This window comes from Triticum dicoccoides, chromosome 6A (assembly GCF_002162155.2).
Source record: "Triticum dicoccoides isolate Atlit2015 ecotype Zavitan chromosome 6A, WEW_v2.0, whole genome shotgun sequence".
Lineage (NCBI taxonomy): Eukaryota > Viridiplantae > Streptophyta > Magnoliopsida > Poales > Poaceae > Triticum > Triticum dicoccoides.
The window spans coordinates 90,822,665-90,847,034 of NC_041390.1; the positions used below are offsets into that span (position 1 = coordinate 90,822,665).

Consider the following 24,370-nt stretch of genomic DNA (forward strand, 5'->3'; position numbering starts at 1 on the left):
AGTACCACCCATGTCATCGGACTCATCTTCAGAGAAGCAGACATCAACATTCAAATTATAATTGTTTCGTGAAGGCCTCGAGCACTTTTCCTTGCGAATCTCAACTGCCGCTTATTGCACTTGAAGCATTTTATGTTATCACATGTATCACTAGTGCCGTTCTATAATACTCAGAATCCCAAACGTTCAATGTTTGGGATTGCTTCCTTGTCTCTCTCACAAGATTTTCTAGAACAATGTTGCCTGAGCTATCAACTAGCAGAGCATGATCAACAGTTTCCTTTGGCCCCAATGCCCCTCATATTTCTTTGGAAAAATCATATCAAGTGACCTTTCCCTGGGAGGCTAGCCCCAGCGGACGCCCCCTTCACCGTCGCAAGAAGCTTGACGCGCGTACGATGCCACATAGGCCAGCTCGGCGAATGTTTATCTTTTTGTCCCAAAAAACATGCGAGCAGTAGGGGGGCTCGACATGAGATTTTTTCCGTAAAGAGCATGGCATTTTTAATAATTAATAAAATGACATTTTTCTAGGTCATTTCAATACCCCACATGGCATTTTTTTAGTAAAGAGCGTGTCATTTTACTAACATGGCATTTTCTATTATTAGGAGGACGGCAGTTTTATTATCAGTAACATGACATTTTCATCTTTTAGTTACATGGCATTTTTTTTATTAAGAGGGGTGGCAATTTATGATAAATACTACGACATTTTTTAGTAAAGAGTATAGCATTTTAATTATTAATACAATGGCATTTACTATTATTATGAGGATGGCAGTTTTATTATCAGTAACATGGCATTTTTCTTTTTCTAATTACATGGCATTTTTATTTATCAAGAGGGATGGCAGTTTATGAAAAATACCATGGCATTTTTATTATTAATATCATGGCATTTTTTATTATTAGGGGGATGTTAATTTTATAATTAGGAGGGTGGCAATTTTATTATTGAGAGCATGGCATTTTTATTACAGTTGCCACGTCATTTTTATTAGGAAGAGGATGGCAAATTTTTTGCCATGGAAAAAAAATCACTGACATGGATTTTTTTTATGAATTATGCACAGTGGACAAAATAAAGCAAAAAAATTACATCATACTCTCAATTAGACAAGAAAATTAATGGCTAGGGTAGATTTTTCATGTACTGTGCAAAGCATTTTTTAAAGTAGCATGGCCTTTTATAAATTAATGGCATTTTTCATTTTTTTTATTCAGGGCAATTATAAAATGATTTTTATTTGTGTCTTACAAAAAAGCATATGTATTTTTTTATTTATGGCACTTTGGAAAAAAGAAAAAAACTATAAACTGGACCTCTGGGCCATTATGGGTTTGCCCTGGCCTTTCCCCGGCGAACGATCGAGGGAGGGTTTATTCCTTCGCTAGGAGCAGCACGCCCCATCGACAAAATCATTTGATCGACCATCCCTCATGCTGACCGTTCCCCGGTTATTGGGGTCCTATTTCTTTTTTTTTTGCTCTCTTACAAGTAAATAACAAATGTCTCACATCTAAGCTTCGCTCTTACAGACTGGAAACTGAAACATTAATGTACTAGTAGAATGCCCGTGCGTTGCCACGGACTTCTGAAATCGTCAAAGATAGAGACACTATAACACAGTCCCAATTACATAATAATTTAAGTCCACTTAACTTTGTAATGTAAAGCGATAACAAAATAGCACATTAGCAATGTATACATATAAGGGATGATCCAACTTAAAATCTATTGAAAATTACTGAGATATACTTGATGCACTTAACAAATTTTGATGCTTCTATGTCTCTTTCTCCATCTTCTTTTATCTGGCAGAAACAAACGTGCTAATAATATGTACCTTTTCACCCGCCCTATCTCATAGATGATCATAAGCCAGCTGTAATTCCACAATGACCATAATATATATCTTTACGATATTATATATTCTTTATATTATTAATTACGAAGTTTATGCAATTGGTCTTACACCATCCTATAAGAACATACCATCCTTCATAAAGCATTTCAAATTGTCGTTTCATAACAAGGCATCTTCAATGTCTACAAACTTGGTTTTCTTGGGGCAGACATGATTGATTCGATGACTGTAATATCTTTAGGGATACAAACATAGTCTATTGTTATGATACAAAAATGAGCCAAATTTGTATTAAAATGAGACAAATTGGTTGAATACAAAAGGCAATATGATGAAAGAAAGATCGACAATAACATTGAAAAGAATACCTTATGCGATAATACTTAAATTGGCATACTTTTTTGGTTTTTTATGAGATATCACCGCCTCCACATCATTATGTTGTGAAAAACTCGGTGAATTTTCGGCCCTTTTCAGCGTCGCCCTTCTCCAACATAAACCAAGTATACTTTGTTTCTTCACTCAAAATTGTGTTTTTTGTGTGATATTCTGAATATATGGAATAAGTATACAAAAGATTTATTTGGATGATCCATGTTTAATTAATATATCTATATCCCTTTTTACTTTAATATATACTATCTTTTTCGTACATCATTTTTTAGGCATTTGTTTTCTTACAACACAAGTTGCTGATCCAAGGCCCCAAGAAGCCCAAGCCCACTCGCATCATGGGCCAACCAGCACCCACCAACTCCTCCTCACTCCTCTCCACTCCCTTTCCACTCACGCACACAATCCCGATCACGGCGGAGTCACCCACACTCCCTCCGCTCTCGCCCCCACAGCCACACAACCGACGGCCTCGTCTCCCACCGCCGCCGCCGCCTCTCTCTCGCACGCCTCGCCGGCACCTCTCCCTCACCCGCGTCACCGGCGCCTCTCCCTCTCGGGCCGTTGTTGCCTCTCCGTTGGCCCCATCGTTGTCGCCCCTGACGTGCCGCGGCGCCGTGACCCGGCCTCACAGGCACGACCAGGGTGACAACAGCTCCCCGACGCCGCCGCCTTCCGCAAGGAGCGACGACAGCTCGAAGCTCTGCGGCACGGCGTGCGCTGAGCGACGCGCCGCGGGGGCACCACCGCCTCAGCCACCGGCGTGGCCGACCACCCGTCCACGTCCCCATCGCTGCCGCCGGCCGGCCACACGACCTCACGCTCGTCCAGCTCGAAGCACGCGCTGTCGTGGCCCGCCTCCGGCTGCTTCAGCAGGCCAAGAAACCGAAACGCCCCCCACGCCCGGCGACCTCGGCATCTCCATGGACCGTCTCAGCAAGCGCTACCTCGCCCGGCTCCCGCATTGCTGATGGTAAGCCCCTCCTTTGCTCTCTTGGCCTGCTTGCTTGCTTGCTTGCGAGCCCCTCCTCTGAATTTGTTGGTTGGTTGCTTTCTTTCTTTAGCAAGCCAAGAAACAGGGAGTGCCGGCAGTAGTACTCTGAATCCATCAATGCAACTGAATCCAAACATGTGAATCAAGTTGTGGCAGGTATCTCTGCATACTTAATTCACTCAATTTTTTGTGCAGTAGGAGTAGTTGCTAGAAATTTACTGAATTTTGTTTCCAGTAGATGCACTGAATTTCAAAGAAAGAGTACTCTAGGAGTACATGGAGTTGATGCACTGAATTTTGTTTGCAATAGATGCATCGAAATTTACTGAATTTTGTTTGCAGTAGGAGTAGTTGCAGGTCTGAACTGCTAGGTGTACTTGTGGAAGCACTTCGCTGGTGCGCCGTATCTGATTGATTTGCAACTAAATTCTAGCCACTCTGAATTCTGAGTCTGAATGCACATCAAGGAGTATTTTTAAAAAGTACAGCAAGGAGTAGCATCTACATGTTTAAAAAGCAACTCAGCTCGATTTCTGTGTGTATCCATATGCCCAATCCTGCTCTAATTCAGCCTACTCCCATCTCTAGATAAATAACAGTAGAATAATCTGTGAGTACTGTTATTTCACAATACACTACCAATTTTCAGCACCAAACCAAGAAAATTATGTCAAACGACTATGGCCTGAATTGTGACAGTACTGAAAGCATGCAAACATGCCTAAAGGTTCACTGTTTCACTACTGCACTGGGATTAAAGATTCAGTTGTTTTCTAGTCTAGTGACATTGTCATTGTAGTTTCAGTAGAAATGACCTTCTTCCTAATTAGTAACAGAGATGAAAGTTTATATAGTTGTGATATTTTTGGTGTAATATTATTGTTTGCATGCTTATATTTTTTTGTTTTCTGCATGTTCAGAATTGCATGCTTTGGGGCCGCATCATATAAACTTATCTAATGTAGAACACTCCAGTGGAGTCTAGTTTTACAACAACGGAGTGACCCAGGCAGTGTGCAAAATTCGTGCAGGAAAACAAAGCCGAGTTTAGATGTAGTAGATGATTGATTACAAAATAACAAAAGAATAATATACATAAGCAATCCAACAAAAGGGAAAATAATGCCACATACAACAAAAATTGGCAACTTGCAAAGTCACAAATCCGAGGCAATATTATTAATATTTGACTTGTTGTATAAACATAATAAGGTTTAATTGCTAACATCGAAAGATAAGATATCTGTACAAGAACACCGAAGAGCACCAACTTATCTGTAGCATAAGAGTAAATCCTCTGTCATATTTAAGGGCGGACTTCAGCCTGTAAGGACTTCCTTATAGACGATGTTCTTCATCAAGGTTTGTAAGAACAAGGTAGGTCTTTTTCGCTTCTTTGATTTACTGCTTTGCTTCTTGGCATTCTCCTTGTCCTTCTCAATGAGGATCTTTATATTTCTCTTCGCGGTGGCTCGAGACAATGCGACATAGAGTTGACCATGAGAAAACACCGGATTAGGTAGGTACACGCCAACAATCGGAATCGTCTGTCCTTGAGCCTTGTTAATCGTCATAGCAAAGCTAAGCCTTACAGGAAATTGCTTCCTCTTGAACTTGAATGGAAACATGTCGTTGTCAGACGGGCATAGGGGTATTCGAGGAAGGAATACCCTCCTTCCTGCGTGTTGTCCAATCACAATTTCTGCGTCGATGGCGTTCCTCTCGAAACCTCGCACCACAAGCCTCGTCCCGTTACATAGACCATTAGCCGGATCAATGTTCCTCAGAAGTATGACAGGGCAGTTGAGCTTCAGTTTGAGTGCATGCGGAGGCAGACCATTGGGAGTCAATCCATTTAGGAACTCGGGAGCGTAGTAGCCATATGGGTCGTCTTCTGCACTATCAAAGCTATGGTAGATTACTTCTTCCCCCCGAAAACGCTCTAGCATGCGTATGTTTATCTTGTGGACGTTGTCGTTCGTGGTGGAGAGGATTGCGCGTGAAGTCATGTAATTTGGATCAGACATGTTGTCATCTAGTCTTGGAAACACATGGTCAATCAGCTTCTCTAGGTCGTCACCCTCGCCTGTAGACGGCACACAAATATTTTCAGGGAGTCTGTATGTTTCCTTGATCGTCAACTTCCTCGGTACCATTGCCTACCATTAGCAAGTAAACCGCAAAACAGGTGTCATTATGAGCCCTCATGTTGGTGACGAGCCTTAGCTGGCGCATACCCTTCCAGAGATGTGAACTTTGAAGGATTGCATCGATTATCTGACCCCGGGACCCCCTCCTGACGATTGGAAGCACCTGCCTGAAGTCCCCGCCAAACACAACAGTTTTTCCTCCAAAGGGTCGGTCCCGTCTTCCCATGATGTCGCGCATGCTGTTGTCGAGTGCCTCGACCGCCTGTCGCTTAGTCATGGTGGCCTCGTCCCATAGTATCAATGAGGCCATCCTCAGTAGCTTGGCGGTACCACTCTGCTTCGTGAAGGTGCATGAGGCGCCATCGTCGCAGCTCAATGGGATCTTGAACCTCGAGTGGGCAGTCCTGCCTCCAGGCATGATAGAAGCGGCGACACCTGACGTCGCGGTAGCGATAGAGATGTTTCCCTCACTTCGAACCTTGGCGAGTAGCACTCTGTACAGGAAGGTCTTCCTTGTACCTCCCGGGCCATCAACAAAGAACACACCCCATCACCGCGTTCAACAGCAGCTAGTATCTCGTCGTATGCAACCCTCTTCTCCAAGTTTAGCGACGATGCCAATTTAGTGTGGTTGATGTCAAAATCGATGTTGGATTCCTCGATCACTTCTCTGGCCTCGCCCACGTTTGGGTCGAACGCATCGTCAATGCATGGAAGAGCGAAATCGGCTATGTCTTTTCCCATGGACTGCAACATACCCCTAATGTCAAGCAACACCATCTGTTCCACCTCAATCGGGCACATGTGTGATTGCCGATAGTCATCAGACATAGGCTCGAAGTGCCTATCTCATAAACCACGCACGTCGCCTAGCTCACAGTGCACCAAAATTGTTGCGAAGAGCCTCCTGAGCGAACATGGCATCGCCCACTGCTCTGCCTCGGTAAGACAGTCGTCGAGCGTGTTATCTGCCTCGATGAGTCCCAACCTTTCAGCAGCCTCTCTAAAGCTCCTGCATAGCCCACCGTCCATGGTGAGCATGTCCTCATAGAATGTCTTGCCAGCAACATGGTTTAGCAGCACACGCAGATAATATCGCTCCCCCTCGGCAGGATTGGCAGACACAATTCGACCTATCTGATAACGCTCCACCCGCTCTTTCCAATACTTCTTACCCTTCTGCCATGTGAACCTTCCAGGAAAATCCTTGTACAATATATTCCTAGCCCACGGGTGGTTTTGGTTAGCTTTGAAATACTCTGTCAACATGGATTTGGAAGCATTCTCAGAGGCGACTACGTCGGTCAAGTGAGCTTGCTCATTGAATGCCGCCCTGTGCATATTCGGGAGATGAAGAGGCAATTGTAGGACAGGCGGTTCATTGGCACACAAGGGGAAGCCAAATATCCTCCACATCGCCTCTGGAGGAGTAACCCACCTCGCGTCTACGTATTTTTTGATCTCATCAATGTTACCATCGGCGTCGGGTTGGTCGATGCTGAAAGAAGCCCTATCATGGCCCTTGTATATGTACTTGTAAAGGTATTTGACGGCCTTTATGCTGGAGCAAACCTCAACGTTGATGTGGCAATTGAACATACGCAGAAGGTAAGGGTTATACGGCATAACTCATCTGTTGTCCAACATTTTACCCCGGACCTTAGCCTGCCGACCATCATCTTGACGACGATAAACTGGGTATGAGTCCTTGCCCTGTGCCGTGTTTTCATTGAACGGCCACGGGTATCTGCACTTGCACTCGTTCTGTTGCGTGCACACATTTTTGGGGTTGAGAGCATCGCATGGTCCATGCATCATATGTTTCACCACCAAGGCGTGGAGTTTAGGATACTTCTTCTTGTCTGGGAGTTCAGCAGAAATAAGTCGGTCGTACTGCTCCGGAACAACAAGCTTATAGGCAGAATCCATGATCAACAAAAAGTGTGCATGGGGGAGGCCCTCTTCTGGAACTCGACTATGTATACATGTGCAACAACAACACTCAGGATATTCTTCTTGAACAACATCTCTTTCATAGCCTCTAGCTTGACATGGAACACATGAGCCACAAGATCAGGTCGGTCTTGCGCTGTCTGACCAGGAAACAACTCATTCATTATCTCTTTCCAGTTAGGGTTGCAGGTCATGGTCAAGAAGATGTCAGGCTTTCCGTAGGTATGGACAATTGTCATGGCATCCATATGCCTCCGCTTCATGTCGCGGTCGCCACCTGGGTACGTTCCAGGGAGCACTATCCTTACTCCAACAGCACTTGCCCGGGTCTCTCCGGATGTAATTGCATCAACAACTCCTTTATACAGGTCGGCGCGGATCTTTTTTTGGTTCTTCCTGTACCATTTCAACCTACAACTCTCAATCTTGATGTACATGTCCACCCCCCATTACTGGAGCAATCGTGCTCCACAGAGTATGGGATTGAATATGCCAGGTCATGTCTGCAGCATGTAACAGTAGTAGTCTCTCACCGAGATGCATAACCTGCTATTCCCCTTTGCACATGGATGAGTAACGCGGAAGTTCGGATTCATATGAGAACTATACAATTCATCAAAACGACATAATACGCATAAGGCTTACCTGCATCATCATCATCATCATCACATCCACCTCTTGGTTGTTGCACAACCGGCCAAGGGACATAACGTTTAGGTAGTTTCGGGTGCCAACCGAGCTCCCCCCTTGGGTAGAAGAGTGTGTAAGAGAGCGGGTCATACGAGCCAGCCGTCACATGTATACTGTGTCTCTGGTTGTCATTCCCACAAAGTGTAATCCTACGATCGAACCTCTTCGCTAGGTCAGTGCCCTCCACCCAAATTACAGCCACCTTAGATAACAGAGGTCTATTATACTTCCTTTGGTCTAGTCTCTGGTCAGTGTTGAGGTCTATCCTGTAATCGTCGAGGTTGTCCCTATGCGCACCCAAACTCCTAAACTGCTGGGAGTACGGGTTTTCCCTGAGTATGTCCACTAACTTTCTGATGACATCTTGGTCTAATTGCTTGGTGGCAGCCTTGCGGTGTGTTAGGCATGGGTCGTCATCGTAGAAGTACAACTGTAGATGCTCTAGACAGGATGTTGGCCCGAAGGAATGAACATTGTGGTAGATGGTGCCGTGCGCCCGAAACGTGTACACCCCAGACTTCATGTTTGTGTAGCTTTCATCGAGGCTGACGCCGAGGGTTGTGAAGGAGAAGTGGCCGTTGAAGAACCGTATGTTCTCCTGAAAATGCCTGGAGTCCACATCAGTGCTAGACCAAAGCCTCATGAGCTCCGGGATGGGCTCCGGTTGCTTCAGCTCGATCTGCCCACTGCAACAACAGAATCCCGGGGCCTCGGACACAAACTTCTTGGCCTTGCAGTGGTCGCAGTTCGCGGCGTGCTTCAGGATGTGTGTGTTGGCTGGGAGGTTTGAGTACACATAGTCAAATGGATCATGGTCGACATAGTTATTGTGCCTTGAGTCTTCCAATTTGTCGTGCTCCATGTCATCAACATCTGAGCCTGCAAAGAATGTTTCTAATTAGTGTGATACCCCCAACATGTGGATCACGCTCAAGCGGGTGTACATACCTTCACCAGCAAACAGGTAATATTCATATTCAAAGAGGTTGTCGGGATTGGCATTATCATTCATGAGACCATTGAGGTAAGCGTCCATGTCGTCTACCCAGGTGCCAAACAACACAAATGAGGGTTCAGTCTCAAGGGACGCAAGGAGAGTAAGGATGGGGGTGTTACCTTTACTTCTGATCGTGTACTCCGGTGTGCTAGATGATGTTGAGGCACCGTGTGCTTCAACTACGGTAGGTTGTCCGGTTGAGCTAATCTCCGATGTGGAGATGGACTTGACGGCTGGGGTGTTCGCCCTACCTACAAAGCTTGCATTACGACGGTCTAGCAGAGCCATCCTCTCAACACGTGGCACCTGCGAACATGATTTTCGCTTGCCAATTTTCTCCTAATGCTTATTCGCTGCCATACTTCCCTTGCAAGCTCGCTCTCTCGTCCTACACTGAGCTCTGGACTCATGACTCTGCTCGCCAGCGCCATAATCCGCTTTTGTTACCGGATCACTGGTTTGCTGGTCGGCACTTGGTAGGGGCTCATTGATTTTTATGAGGTTGCCATCTACATCAGCATCACCTAGGGTTCTGCTTAGGTATGCACCTACAATATTATCGAATCATTATAAATAACCGATGAATGATTGCAAGATGAAAGATGATTGTTGATGGGATATCTACCATCGGTTTTGGTGTTGCGAATGTATGTGGGGGCCGACTTGACGGTTGTAGCACGATCTATCTGTTCACTGTGAGATTGTTGCGTGATGGTTGGAAGTGTGAGAGTCGGTCAATGTGCATGAGGGTTGAAAGCGCGAGAGTTGGACAATGCGCTAGTTAGATCTGGACGTGGCATTGTGATCGATTCAGCACAAAGGGTGTTTTTCTTTCTAGCATACTCTGTCTTTCTCTTCGCACTTGACTCTCCCTGCTCATCAGGGGTCCTGTTGTTTCGTTGTTCCTTTCGTCGCTCACGCTGCACTTGATTATTATTTTGGAGGTTGATCGTACCCTCTTCCTTTTTCTTCCGATAAGATTCTCGTCTCCGTGCGTTTCTTTGCTCCCTTTGTTCTTCTTTCTCACGTTGCCACCCAGCTAGTACATTGTCATCAATGTACCCAACAATGGGAGTACTCGAAGCAGGCAACGTTGCATCGGCATGTGACAAGGATGTATAGCTGGAGCTAGTTGGGTTGGTTGGTTGAACAATAAAATTGAAACATAACCATATCATCCATGTTCAACAAGCACGAAGCTGCAGAATGAGGTCATTCTATCCAACGATTACTTAATTTATGAAATGAAAAATTAAACACATGTACCTGATATGCTATGGGAAGGTTGATCAACACTTGTTATATCATCAAGAGGGGGTCGGGAAACACACTGAGTTTCATCTTGGAGGTTGGTCACAGTCTCATCTTTTTTCTTCGGATAAGCTGCTCGCCTCCGTGTGTTGTTCTGCTTCTTTTTATTGCCTATGCAGTTATTGTTGCTTTCTTTATCACGTTGCCCCATAACTACCATTACCAAATTTACGCTACAATTATACCAAGTATAAATTCTAGATCCGTACCTGGTATCTCATGGGAAGGCTGATGAACATTGGTGATATCGCCAAGAGGGGGTCGAGAAACATTCTGCTTTTCACTTTGGAGCTTGATCGTATTCTCTTCCTTTTTCTTCCGATAATTTTCTCGCCTTCGCGCGTTTCTCCGCTCCATTTATTCTTCTGTCAAGTTATTACTGCATTCTTTATCATGCTTTCTGGTAGATAGCTTGGCGACATTCAGGAGTAGAGATGTTGTCTGGGAATCACTTGGGGTAGACGCTGGCGCAAAATCTAAACCATCATGACCATGGGCATTTAGGTAGACATCGTTATGTGGAGATTTTGGACCTAGAGGAACAGAACAAAAGCTAGTGGTTAGGCTCACAGATGAATATGAACACCCATAAGCACAAGAAGGGAAGGTGCGTCCCATTGCGACATTGTCCATTGGATGTTTTTGTTTAAGATGGATCTTTATTTGGCTCAGCTCTTTGCAGTTCTTCCTCCCACTCCCTTTATATTACCATGTAAACCTCCTTCTATCATATTGTCCATGTTAGTCTATCCCTAAGGCTGTACTCTTTAGATCACTTCCCTCTCTCTCACACCCTCCATTATCCATTTTCCTCTCACGCGAGAATACTTTTGTTTTGATTGCGACACCCCTCTCTCCCTCATGTGCTCTCTTTCATTTCCCTCTCCCTATCTCTCACCCTCCACTATCCATTTCCTCTCATGTCAGAATACTTTAATTGATCGTCCATATTTTTTAGCCATACTCTTGTGGGAATACACTGGGATTATGTGATTTATAGAACAGTGAAGAACAATGGTAGGTTAGTTTTTCCTGAGAAAATACAAAATCAGAAAATTTAATTTGAGCAAGGCTTATTTTATCCATGTTTTTGTAGTTTGTGTTCTTCACTGGTGGCATCGTGTTTCTGACACTGATATTGAATGGTTCTACCACATAATTTTGGCTACACGCACTTGGTATGGACAACCTGTCAGTAACAAAGGTTAGCTTTACAAATTACAGGTTTCATCTCTGGGTTTTTTAACCTTGGAGTTAAAGAATTTGTGTTTATGCGTGCTAATCAGAAATCTTTTGAACTATAACTCCTCTTTCATTTCCCTAAGATTAATTAGTAAATAGGAAGATTATATGGTGTTATTGTTACACATATTTTATTTATGTGCCTATGAGTTCAGGGTTGCTGGATTAGCATCTTATATAACCATGGCATGAAAATGATTAATTTTTCTTCCAGTTGAACCTATTTGTAAGTCCCAAAGATGTTGTGAGCCTTGCTTACTACAATTTTTAGTTAAACTTCTTCATCCAGCAACTCCGAGGAGTAGGTTTTGCGTGACTGATACCATGTTGCTTCCAGAAATACCAGTACTTTATGGTTTCACATGTGATTGCCCTTAAATATATATAGTAATGTTTTGTTCAGGTTCGTCATAAAAGTTGTATTCTGATTACTGCTGCAGCTTCGCATGTTGAATTATGCTAGACATGAAATTCTAAACAAGACATTAGAAGCTTTTGGTGATCTCAAAGATGATGAGGAGCTTGGTCCTGCTGACCAGGTTACAGTTAATAAATATATCACAGGCTTGAGTAACTTGGAAGATGAACATGCACATCCACATGATGACAATCATAATCACATACATACCATGAATTTAAGGGATGGCCGAGTGCGTATTTTGAATGGCAGGCAGGCTTTTTGTTTGCTTTTCTTTTTTGCACTTAAATAGTTGGCTTGATACGTCCATAATTCTATCTTGTCTCTGTATTTTATGGAGATGTTTAGTTTCATACTAAATGTGATCAATTAACAAAGATTATTTTTCCTTTTTGTAAATATTGTCTTCAGGTTGTTGGGTAACGTAAAAATTACTACGCACACGCAAGATCATGGTGATGCATAGCAACGAGAGGGGAGAGTGTAGTCTACGTACCCTCGTAGACCGACAGCGGAAGCGTTATGACAACGCGGTTGATGTAGTCGTACGTCTTCACGGCCCGACCGATCAAGCACCGAAACTACGGCACCTCCGAGTTCTAGCACACGTTTAGCTCGATGACGATCCCCGGACTCCGATCCAGCAAAGTGTCGGGGAAGAGTTTCGTCAGCACGACGGCGTGGTGACGATCTTGATGTTCTACCATCGCAGGGCTTCGCCTAAGCACCGCTACAATATTATCGAGGAGTATGGTGGAGGGGGGCACCGCACACGGCTAAAAGAACGATCACGAAGATCAAATTGTGTCTATGGGGTGCCCCCTGCCCCCATATATAAAGGAGTGGAGGAGGGGAGGGTCGGCCCTCTCTATGGCGCGCCCTAGGGGAGTCCTATTCCCATCGGGAGTAGGATTCCCCCTTTCCTAGTCCAACTAGGAGTCCTTCCATGTAGTAGGAGTAGGAGACAAGGAAGGGGAAGAGGGAATAGAAGGAAGGAGGGGGCGCTGCCCCTCCCTCTAGTCCAATTTGGACTAGTCAATGGGGGGCGCGTGGCCTGCCTCTCCCTCTTCCCTAAAGCCTAATAAGGCCCATATACTTCTTCCCCCGTATTCCCATAACTCCTCGGTACTCCGAAAAATACCCGAACCACTCGAAACCTTTCCGATGTCCGAATATAGTCGTCCAATATATCGATCTTTACGTCTCGACCATTTTGAGACTCCTCGTCATGTCCCCGATCTCATCCGGGACTCCGAACTCCTTCGGTACATCAAAACTCATAAACTCATAATATAACTGTCATCGAAACCTTAAGCGCGCGGACCCTACGGGTTCGAGAACAATGTAGACATGACCGAGACACGTCTCCGGTCAATAACCAATAGCAGAACCTGGATGCTCATATTGGCTCCCACATATTCTACGAAGATCTTTATCAGTCAGACCGCATAACAACATACGTTGTTCCCTTTGTCATCGGTATGTTACTTGCCCGAGATTCGATCGTCGGTATCTCAATACCTAGTTCAATCCCGTTACCGGCAAGTCTCTTTACTCGTTCCGTAATACATCATCTCGCAACTAACTCATTAGTTGCAATGCTTGCAAGGCTTATGTGATGTGCATTACCGAGAGGGCCCAGAGATACCTCTCTAACAATCGGAGTGACAAATCCTAATCTCGAAATACGCCAACCCAACATGTACCTTTGGAGACACCTGTAGAGCTCCTTTATAATCACCCAGTTACGTTGTGACGTTTGGTAGCACACAAAGTGTTCCTCCGGTAAACGGGAGTTGCATAATCTCATAGTCATAGGAACATGTATAAGTCATGAAGAAAGCAATAGCAACATACTAAACGATCGAGTGCTAAGCTAACGGAATGGGTCAAGTCAGTCACATCATTCTCCTAATGATGTGATCCCGTTAATCAAATAACAACTCTTTGTCTATGGTTAGGAAACATAACCATCTTTGATTAACGAGCTAGTCAAGTAGAGGCATACTAGTGACACTCTGTTTGTCTATGTATTCACACATGTATTATGTTTCCAGTTAATACAATTCTAGCATGAATAAGAAACATTTATCATGAAATAAGGAAATAAATAATAACTTTATTATTGCCTCTAGGGCATATTTCCTTCAGTCTCCCACTTGCACTAGAGTCAATAATCTAGTTCACATTGCCGTGTGATTTAACACCAATAGTTCACATCATTATGTGACCAACACTCAAAGGGTTTACTAGAGTCAATAATCTAGTTCACATCGCTATGTGATTAACACCCAAAGAGTACTAAGGTGTGATCATGTTTTGCCTGTGAGAGAAGTTTAGTCAACGGGTCTGCCATATTCAGATCCGTATGTATTTTGCAAATTTCTATGTCAACAATGCTCTGCACGGAGCTACTCTAGCTAATTGCTCCCACTTTCAATATGCATCCAGATTGAGACTTAGAATCATCTGGATCGGTGTCAAAGTTTGCATCGACGTAACCCTTTACGACGAACCTTTTGTCACCTCCATAATCGAGAAACATATCCTTATTTCACTAAGGATAATTTTGACCGCTGTCCAGTGATCTACTCCTAGATCACTATTGTACTCCCTTGCCAACATCAGTGTAGGGTATACAATAGATCTGGTACACAACATGGCATACTTTATAGAACCTATGGCTGAGGCATAGGGAATGGCTTTTATTCTCTTTCTATCTTCTGCCGTGGTCGGGTTTTGAGTCTTACTCAATTTCACACCTTGTAACACAGGCAAGAACTCTTTCTTTGATTGTTCCATTTTGAACTACTTCAAAATCTTGTCAAGGTATGTACTCACTGAAAAAACTTATCAAGCGTCTTGATCTATCTCTATAGATCTTGATGCTCAATCGAGGTTTTCTTTAAAAAAATCCTTTCAAACACTCCTTTATGCTTTGCAAAATAATTCTACATTATTTTCGATCAACAATATGTCATTCACATATACTTATCAGGAATGTTGTAGTGCTCCCACTCACTTTCTTGTAAATATAGGCTTCACCGCAAGTCTGTATAAAACTATATGCTTTGATCAACTTATCAAAACGTATATTCCAACTCCGAGATGTCTGCACTAGTCCAAAGATGGATCGCTGGAGCTTGCATATTTAGTTAACATCTTTAGGATCGATAAAACCTTCTAGTTGCATCGTATACAACTCTTCTTTAGTAAATCCATTAAGGAATGCAGTTTTGTTTATCCATTTGCCAGATTTCATAAAATGCGGCAATTGCTAACATAATTCGGACAGACTTAATCATAGATACGAGTGAGAAACTCTCATCGTAGTCAACACCTTGAACTTGTCGAAAACCTTTTGCGATAATTCTAGCTTTGTAGATAGTAATACTACTATCAGCGTCTGTCTTCCTCTTGAAGATCCATTTATTTTCTATGGCTTGCCGATCATCGGGCAAATCCATCAAAGTCCATACTTTGTTCTCATACATGGATCATATCTCAGATTTCATGGCCTCAAACCATTTCGTAGAATCTGGGCTCATCGTCGCTTCCTCATAGTTCGCAAGTTCGTCATGGTCTAGTAACATGACTTCCAGAACAGGATTACCGTACCACTCTGGTGCGGGTCTCACTCTGGTTTACCTACGAGATTCGGTAGTAACTTGATCTGAAGTTACATGATCATCATCATTAGCTTCCTCACTAATTGGTGTAGTAGTCACAAGAACAGATTTCTGTGATGAACTACTTTCCAATAAGGGAGAAGGTACAATTACCTTATCAAGTTTTCTACTTTCCTCCCACTCACTTCTTTCGAGAGAAACTCCTTCTCTGGAAAGGATCAATTCTCAGCAACGAATATCTTGCCTTCGGATCTGTGAAGAAGGTGTACCCAACATTTTCTTTTGGTATCCTATGAAGACGCACTTCTCCGATTTGGGTTTGAGCTTATCAGGATGAAACTTTTTCATATAAGCATCACAACCCCAAACTTTAAGAAACGACAACTTTGGTTTCTTGCCAAACCACAGTTCATACGGTGCCGTCTCAACGGATTTAGATGGTGCCCTTTTTAATGTGAATGCAGCTGTGTCTAGTGCATAACCCCAAAACTATAGTGGTAAATCGGTAAGAAACATCATAGATTGTACTATATCCAATAAAGTACGGTTATGACGTTCGGACACACCATTATGCTGTGGTGTTCCAGGTGGCATGAATTTGTGAAACTATTCCACATTGTTTTAATTGAAGACCAAACTCGTAACTCAAATATTCATCTCCGCGATCAGATCGTGGAAACCTTATCTTCTTGTCATGATGATTTTCCACTTCACTCTGAAATTCTTTGAACTGTTCAAATGTTTCAGACTTATGTTTCATCAAGTAGATATACCCATATCTACTTAAATCATCTGTGAAGGTCAGAAAATAACGATACCCGCCGCGAGCCTCAACACTCATCAGATCGCATACATCAGTACGTTTTATTTCCAATAAGTCAGTTGCTCGCTCCATTGTTCTGGAGAACGGCATTTTAGTCATCTTGCCCATGAGGCATGGTTCGCAAGCATCAAGTGATTCATAATCAAGTGATTCCAAAAATCCATCAGCATGGAGTTTCTTCATGCGCTTTACACCAATATGACCTAAACGGCAGTGCCACAAATAAGTTGCACTATCATTATTAACTTTGCATCTTCTGGTTTTAATATTATGAATATGTGTATCACTACGATCGAGATCCAACGAACCATTTTCATTGGGTGTGTAACCATATAAGGTTGTATTCATGTAAACAGAACAACAATTTATTCTCTTACTTAAATGAATAACCGTATTGCAATAAACATGATCAAATCATATTTATGCTCAACGCAAACACCAAATAACACTTATTTAGGTTCAACACTAGTCCCGAAAGTATAGGGAGTGTGCGATGATGATCATATCAATCTTGGAACTACTTCAAACACACATCGTCACCTTACCCTTAACTAGTCTCTGTTCATTCTGCAACTCCCGATTCAAGTTACTAATCTTAGCAACTGAACTAGTACCAAATACTGAGGGGTTGCTATGAACACTAGTAAAGTACACATCAATAACATGTATATCAAATATACCTTTGTTTACTTTGCCATCCTTTCTTATCCGCCAAATACTTGGGTAGTTCTGCTTCCAGTGACCAGTCCCTTTGTAGTAGAAGCACTTAGTCTCAGGCTTAGGACCAGACTTGGGCTTCTTCACTTGAGCAGCAACTTGCTTGTTGTTCTTCTTAAAGTTCCCCTTTTTTCCTTTGCCCTTTTCTTGAAACTAGTGGTCTCGTCAACCATCAACACTTGATGTTTTTCTTGATTTTTACCTTCGTCAATTTCAGCATTACGAAGAGCTTGGGAATCGTTTCCGTTATCCCTTGCATATCATAGTTCATCACGAAGTTCTACTAACTTGGTGATGGTGACTAGAGAATTCTGTCAATCACTATTTTATCTGGAAGATTAACTCCCACTTGATTCAAGCGATTGTAGTACCCAGACAATCTGAGCACATGCTCACTAGTTGAGCGATTCTCCTCCATCTTTTAGCTATAGAACTTGTTGGAGACTTCATATCTCTCAACTCGGGTATTTGCTTGAAATATTAACTTCAACTCCTGGAACATCTCATATGGTCCATGACGTTCAAAACGTCTTTGAAGTCCCGATTCGAAGCCGTTAAGCATGGTGCATTAAACTATCAAGTAGTCATCATATTGAGCTAGCCAAACGTTCATAACGTCTGCATCTGCTCCTGCAATAGGTCTGTCACCTAGCGGTGCATCAAGGACATAATTTTTCTGTGCAACAATGAGGATAAACCTCAGATCACGGATCCAATCCGCATCATTGCTACTAATATCTTTCAACATGATTTTCTCTAGGAACATATCAAAATAAACATATGAAAGCAACAACGCGAGCTATTGATCTACAACATAATTTGCAAAATACTACCAGGACTAAGTTCATAATAAATTTAAGTTCAATTAATCATATTACTTAAGAACTCCCACTTAGATAGACATCCCTCTAATCATCTAAGTGATCACGTGATCCAAATCAACTAAACCATGTCCGATTATCACGTGAGATGGAGTAGTTTTCAATGGTGAACATCACTATGTTGATCATATCTACTATATGATTCACGCTCGACCTTTCGGTCTCCAGTGTTCCGAGGCCATATCTGTATATGCTAGGCTCGTCAAGTTAAACCTGAGTATTCCGCGTGTGCAACTGTTTTGCACCCGTTGTATTTGAACGTAGAGCCTATCACACCCGATCATCACGTGGTGTCTCAGCACGAAGAACTTTCGCAACGGTGCATACTCAGGGAGAACACTTATACCTTGAAATTTAGTGAGAGATCATCTTATAAAGCTACTATCGAACTAAGCAAAATAAGATGTATAAAAGATAAACATCATATGCAATCAAAATATGTGACATGATATGGCCATGATCATCTTGCGCCTTTGATCTCCATCTCCAAAGTTCTGTCATGATCTCTATCGTCACCGGCATGACACCATGATCTCCATCATCTTGATCTATATCAATGTGTCATCACATGGTCGTCTCGCCAACAATTGCTCTTGCAACTATTGCTATCGCATAGCGATAAAGTAAAGCAATTATTTGGTGCTTGCATCTTATGCAATAGAGAGATAACCATAAGGCTTTTGCCTGTTGCTAGTAACTTCAACAAAACATGATTATCTCATACAACAACTTATATCTCATCACGTCTTGACCATATCACATCACAACATGCCCTACAAAAACAAGTTAGACGTCCTCTACTTTGTTGTTGCAAGTTTTACGTGGCTGCTACGGGCTGAGCAAGAACCGTTCTTACCTACGCATCAAAACCACAACGATATTTTGTCAAGTTGGTGTTGTTTTAACCTTCGCAAGGACCGGGCGTAGCCACACTCGGTTCAACTAAAGTTGGAGAAACTGACACCCGCCAGCCACCTGTGTGCAAAGCACGTCGGTAGAACCAGTCTCGCGTAAGCATACGCGTAATGTCGGTCCGGGCCGCTTCATCCAACAATACTGCCAAACCAAAGTGTGACATGCTGGTAAGCAGTATGACTTATATCGCCCATAACTCACTTGTGTTCTACTCGTGCATAACATCAATGCATAAAACCTAGGCTCGGATGCCACTGTTGGGTAACGTAGTAATTTCAAAAAAATTCCTACGCACACGCAAGATCATGGTGATGCATAGCAACGAGAGGGGAGAGTGTAGTCTACGTACCCTCGTAGACCGACAGCGGAAGCGTTATGACAACGCGGTTGATGTAGTCGTACGTCTTCACGGCCCGACCGATCAAGCACTGAAACTACGGCACCTCCGAGTTCTAGCACACGTTCAGCTCGATGACGATCCCCGGACTCCGATCCAGCAAAGTGTTGGGGAAGAGTTTCGTCAGCACGACGGCGTGGTGACGATCTTGATGTTCTACCGTCACAGGGCTTCGCCTAAGCACCGCTACAATATTATCGAGGAGTATGGTGGAGGGGGGCACCGCACATGGCTAAGAGAACGATCACGAAGATCAACTTGTGTCTATGGGGTGCCCCCTGCCCCCATATATAAAGGAGTGGAGGAGGGGAGGGCCGGCCCTCTCTATGGCGCGCCCTAGGGGAGTCCTACTCCCACCGGGAGTAGGATTCCCCCTTTCCTAGTCCAACTAGGAGTCCTTCCATGTAGTAGGAGTAGGAGACAAGGAAGGGGAAGAGGGAAGAGAAGGAAGGAGGGGGCGCTGCCCCTCCCCCTAGTCCAATTCGGACTAGTCAATGGGGGGTGGGGGCGCGGCCTGCCTCTCCCTCTCCCCTAAAGCCCAATAAGGCCCATATACTTCTTCCCCCGTATTCCCGTAACTCCTCGGTACTCCAAAAAATACCCGAACCACTCGGAACCTTTCCGATGTCCGAATATAGTCGTCCAATATATCGATCTTTATGTCTCGACCATTTCGAGACTCCTCGTCATGTCCCCGATCTCATCCGGGACTCCGAACTCCTTCGGTACATCAAAAATCATAAACTCATAATATAACTGTCATCGAAACCTTAAGCGTGCGGACCCTACGGGTTCGAGAACAATGTAGACATGACCGAGACACGTCTCCGGTCAATAACCAATAGCGGAACCTGGATGCTCATATTGGCTCCCACATATTCTACGAAGATCTTTATCGGTCAGACCGCATAACAACATACGTTGTTCACTTTGTCATCGGTATGTTACTTGCCTGAGATTCGATCGTCGGTATCTCAATACCTAGTTCAATCCCGTTACCGGCAAGTCTCTTTACTCGTTCTGTAATATATCATCTCGCAACCAACTCATTAGTTGCAATGCTTGCAAAGCTTATGTGATGTGCATTACCAAGAGGGCATAGAGATACCTCTCTGACAATCGGAGTGACAAATCCTAATCTCGAAATACGCCAACCCAACATGTACCTTTGGAGACACCTGTAGAGCTCCTTTATAATCACCCAGTTACGTTGTGACGTTTGGTAGCACACAAAGTGTTCCTCCGGTAAACGGGAGTTGCATAATCTCATAGTCATAGGAACATGTATAAGTCATGAAGAAAGCAATAGCAACATACTAAACGATCGAGTGCTAAGCTAACGGAATGGGTCAAGTCAGTCACATCATTCTCCTAATGATGTGATCCCGTTAATCAAATAACAACTCTTTGTCTATGGTTAGGAAACATAACCATCTTTAATTAACGAGCTAGTCAAGTAGAGGCATACTAGTGACACTCTGTTTGTCTATGTATTCACACATGTATTATGTTTCCGGTTAATACAATTCTAGCATGAATAAGAAACATTTATCATGAAATAAGGAAATAAATAATAACTTTATTATTGCCTCTAGGGCATATTTCCTTCACAGGTGTGCAAGCCAGTTACTGGGCAATGCTTGACGAGGGACGGATAAATGCAGCTACAGCCAATATTTTGATGCGCTCAGTTGATGAAGCTATGTATCTTGTTTCTAGCCGTCCGTTATGCGATTGGAACAGTTTGCAGTCCAATGTCCATTTCCCAAGTTACTACAGGTTCCTTTCTGCAAGCCTTTTACCACAAAGTTTTATCACATACTTCACAGTACAAAGATTGGAGTCAGGATGTTACATCTGTCCTGCATTTCTTCGTGCTCATAGAATTGCAAGGAGATTTTACCAAGATTTTCTTGGTAAAATCTTGGAAAACTTTTAGAATGCTTTTATGTGCTTGTTATTTACCACTTCTTTCCTACCAATTCCAGAACTTAGTATCCAATCCATGGATCGGAGGCAGTAAATGAATATTAGTCACACTACGTTGCGCACATGACAGATGTTATGCGTAGGTGTCCGTCGTTATAGTCCATAAGCAGAACAGAAAGTAGTATTTTGTTACTTGTCGGAGCCAGCTACAGACCCTATTTTCTAAGATACGTGGAAAGTAGTATGATGCAGATGGACGCATGGCTCAAACCATTTAGCTTTTTAAGGTTCAACTATGTAAAGCCTGTCTAAAGTCATCGTCATTTGTGATGTCCTGTTCTAGTATCACCCCTTCAGAGGGACTAATATGCAATACTGACATGGTAGGTTCTTTTGGTTTGTTGTTTTTGTCCAAATCTGTTAGGCACGATTGATGAAATGATCAAATAAAACCCATTTGATAATGCACGTTATTTAAAAAAGCCCCATACCTGGAGTCATTGGGTAATACTCGTCAATGTTGTGACTCGGTGCGGGAACGATTTCTGGGATGGATTCGTTGACATTTATACCCTCATTATGGCCTGTAACGCGGAAGTTATATGCAATGTTGTGTTTATACCAGAATGAAGGTCAACAAGACGGGGTAGAGGGTATACCTGGACTTCCTTGGGGATGTAGATCAACAAGAGGTGGTAGAGGTACATCCGATGCCTTTCTTTGTTCCGGTGCCATGCTATTTGAATTTCCCATACTTAACTTTTGTTCTGATGAGTGACATATCACAAATGTAGGTCAACATGAGAAGATCAAATAAGAACTATTTGATAATGCACGTTATTTACAAAAGCCCCATACCTGGAGTAATTGGGTAATACTCGTCAATGTTGTGACTCGGTGTGGGCACGATTTCAGGGATGGATTCGTCGACATTTATACCCTCATTATGGCCTGTAACACGGTAGTTATATGCAATGTTGTGTTTACACCAGAATGAAGGTGAACAAGACGGGGTAGAGGTAAACCTGGACTTCCTTGGGGATGTAGATCAACAAGAGGGGGTAGAGGTACATCCGATGCCTTTCTCTGTTCCGGTGCCTTGCTATTTGAATTTCCCATACTTACCTTTTGTTCTGATGAGCGACCTATCACAAATGTAGGCCAACATGAGAAGCCAGAGTAGAGGTCCATTTCAAAGTAAACGTACAGGAGGACGAAGCTACCAACTGCTTACAGGAAAAGCTTGAACCTGGTCGAGCTGGGAACACTGATAAAGAAAAGGTGTAATTTAGCTTTGCGTAAAATTCAGAGAAGTTGCATATGTATAAATTGTATGATTCACAAGTCCGAAAACCTTCAAGTGTCTTATTGAATGTGCTGCCGGCGGAAGCATAAAAAATCATCATACGTATAGGAAGGTACTGCTCCATCGGAGTTCTGTACGTATGTGCGTTGGGCCCTGTTGAATGGACGAAGGGTTTAGGGTTTAGGCGAACTTGATTTAGGCGGAACCTGATCGGCGACACCCTCCCTAGGATCGGCGGAGGCGGATGCGTGTGTGGGGTTGTGCATGATCTGAGGCGGCCTCCATGAGATCGGATGTGGCCTCGCTGGGATCGACGACAGAAGGGATCGATGGCGGCTGGGGTGTGGTTCCCGTCGTCGTAGGAATAGATCAAGGGCAGCCTAGTTCGTCATTTTTTTTCGTGCGAGGGGCCTCACTCCGGTTCATCCGTTTTCTTCTGTTTTTTCATGCGAGGGGCATCGCTATAGTTTTCATCTATTTTTTTGTGTGTGGGGGAGGGGGAGACAAAAAAAACCATATGAGGTGGGAGGAGGACGAAAAAAAATCAGCTAAGGTGGGAGGTGGGATGAAAATAAACCGTACCAGGCTACCAACTGCTCCATTAAAAATAGAGATGTTCGTGAGAACAACCATATTAGAGGTACGGTTCCATGTAACACCTTTCATCCAATTTGTTTTATTTTACTAGAACAATGCCCGTGCTTTGCAACGGGATATAAATATTCTAATGCGTTAGCTTAGCTTGTGATTTACCTATCAATAATAATGTAATTGTGTAAATAAATGTTTATTAAATTCTGCCCGTGAATTATCTTATATTTTGATTAGAAGTTTGGTAAGTAAATTAAAGTGAAATTGGTTCAGAAGGTAAGTAAATTAACGTAATTGATTATCATATACATGAAAGGTTGGACAAAAAGATGGTGAAAAGAAGGATGAAATAGGAACTTTACGTTATTTTTAAGTAGTATATCTATATCAATATAAAAAAGACCCAAAGGGGCAGATCCAAACCATCTTGACCGTCAAATCATGTTATCTAGTGGTTCAAATCGCTCCAATATTGAGCACCAAACACGTTCAACGCTCTAATTACCCACCACTGCCATTGGTTATAAACACATTTTGACTCAACGCTATCCCATGAAATCTGTCATGTAATTAATATCCTACCATTTTCACGAAAAAGATAATTGATACCTTATCAAATACCAACGTGCAACAGATATATCTTACCTAATATAACGTGTAACTAATATCCTACCTAATATAAACGTGCATTGCACGTACATTATTACTAGTAGAAATTTAAGTAGTAGAGAATAGAGACTTGCACCCGCAGTATCCATCTTATTTCCTAGACAGGGTTTCTTATTGATGATCCTTGGTCGTCATCTCTTCTCATTTTATTGTCTAATTGGCATGAACCGAGAAGGAGCACAACCTTGTCAAATTGGCATGAACCGAGAAGGAGCACAGCCTTGTCAAATGCTAAGCTACAAAATCTTCCACCACTTTTTCACTTAGAGGCATTCTCAAAATCTTGCAGCATCAACCGCCATAAAATTGTCCCTAATGACAGCTTCATCCCAAATACATTGTACTTCCTCCTTTTTTTTATTTTGCATATAAGATTTGGTCAAAGTCAAACTACATAAAAATTGATCAAATTTATATAAAAAAAATATGAACATCTACAATACAAAAACTATATAGTATGAAAATATGTTTCATGGTGCATCTGATAATATTGA

At 42.9% G+C, this 24,370-nt stretch overlaps 1 long non-coding RNA gene across 4 annotated transcripts; it reads left to right on the top strand.

Moving 5' to 3' along the window:
- The first annotated feature begins 2,678 nt into the window (after positions 1-2,678).
- LOC119315220 lies at positions 2,679-22,730 on the top strand. Of its 4 annotated transcripts, none has more exons than XR_005152633.1 (8): positions 2,679-3,237; positions 3,329-3,414; positions 11,456-11,563; positions 20,977-21,160; positions 21,936-22,011; positions 22,105-22,207; positions 22,303-22,377; positions 22,471-22,730. It is a non-coding gene; the product is annotated as an uncharacterized LOC119315220 (long non-coding RNA). The 4 variants fall into 4 exon arrangements; XR_005152635.1 differs by having other exon boundaries at positions 22,105-22,181; XR_005152632.1 differs by having other exon boundaries at positions 22,105-22,377; positions 22,471-22,729.
- Positions 22,731-24,370: the final 1,640 nt, after the last annotated feature.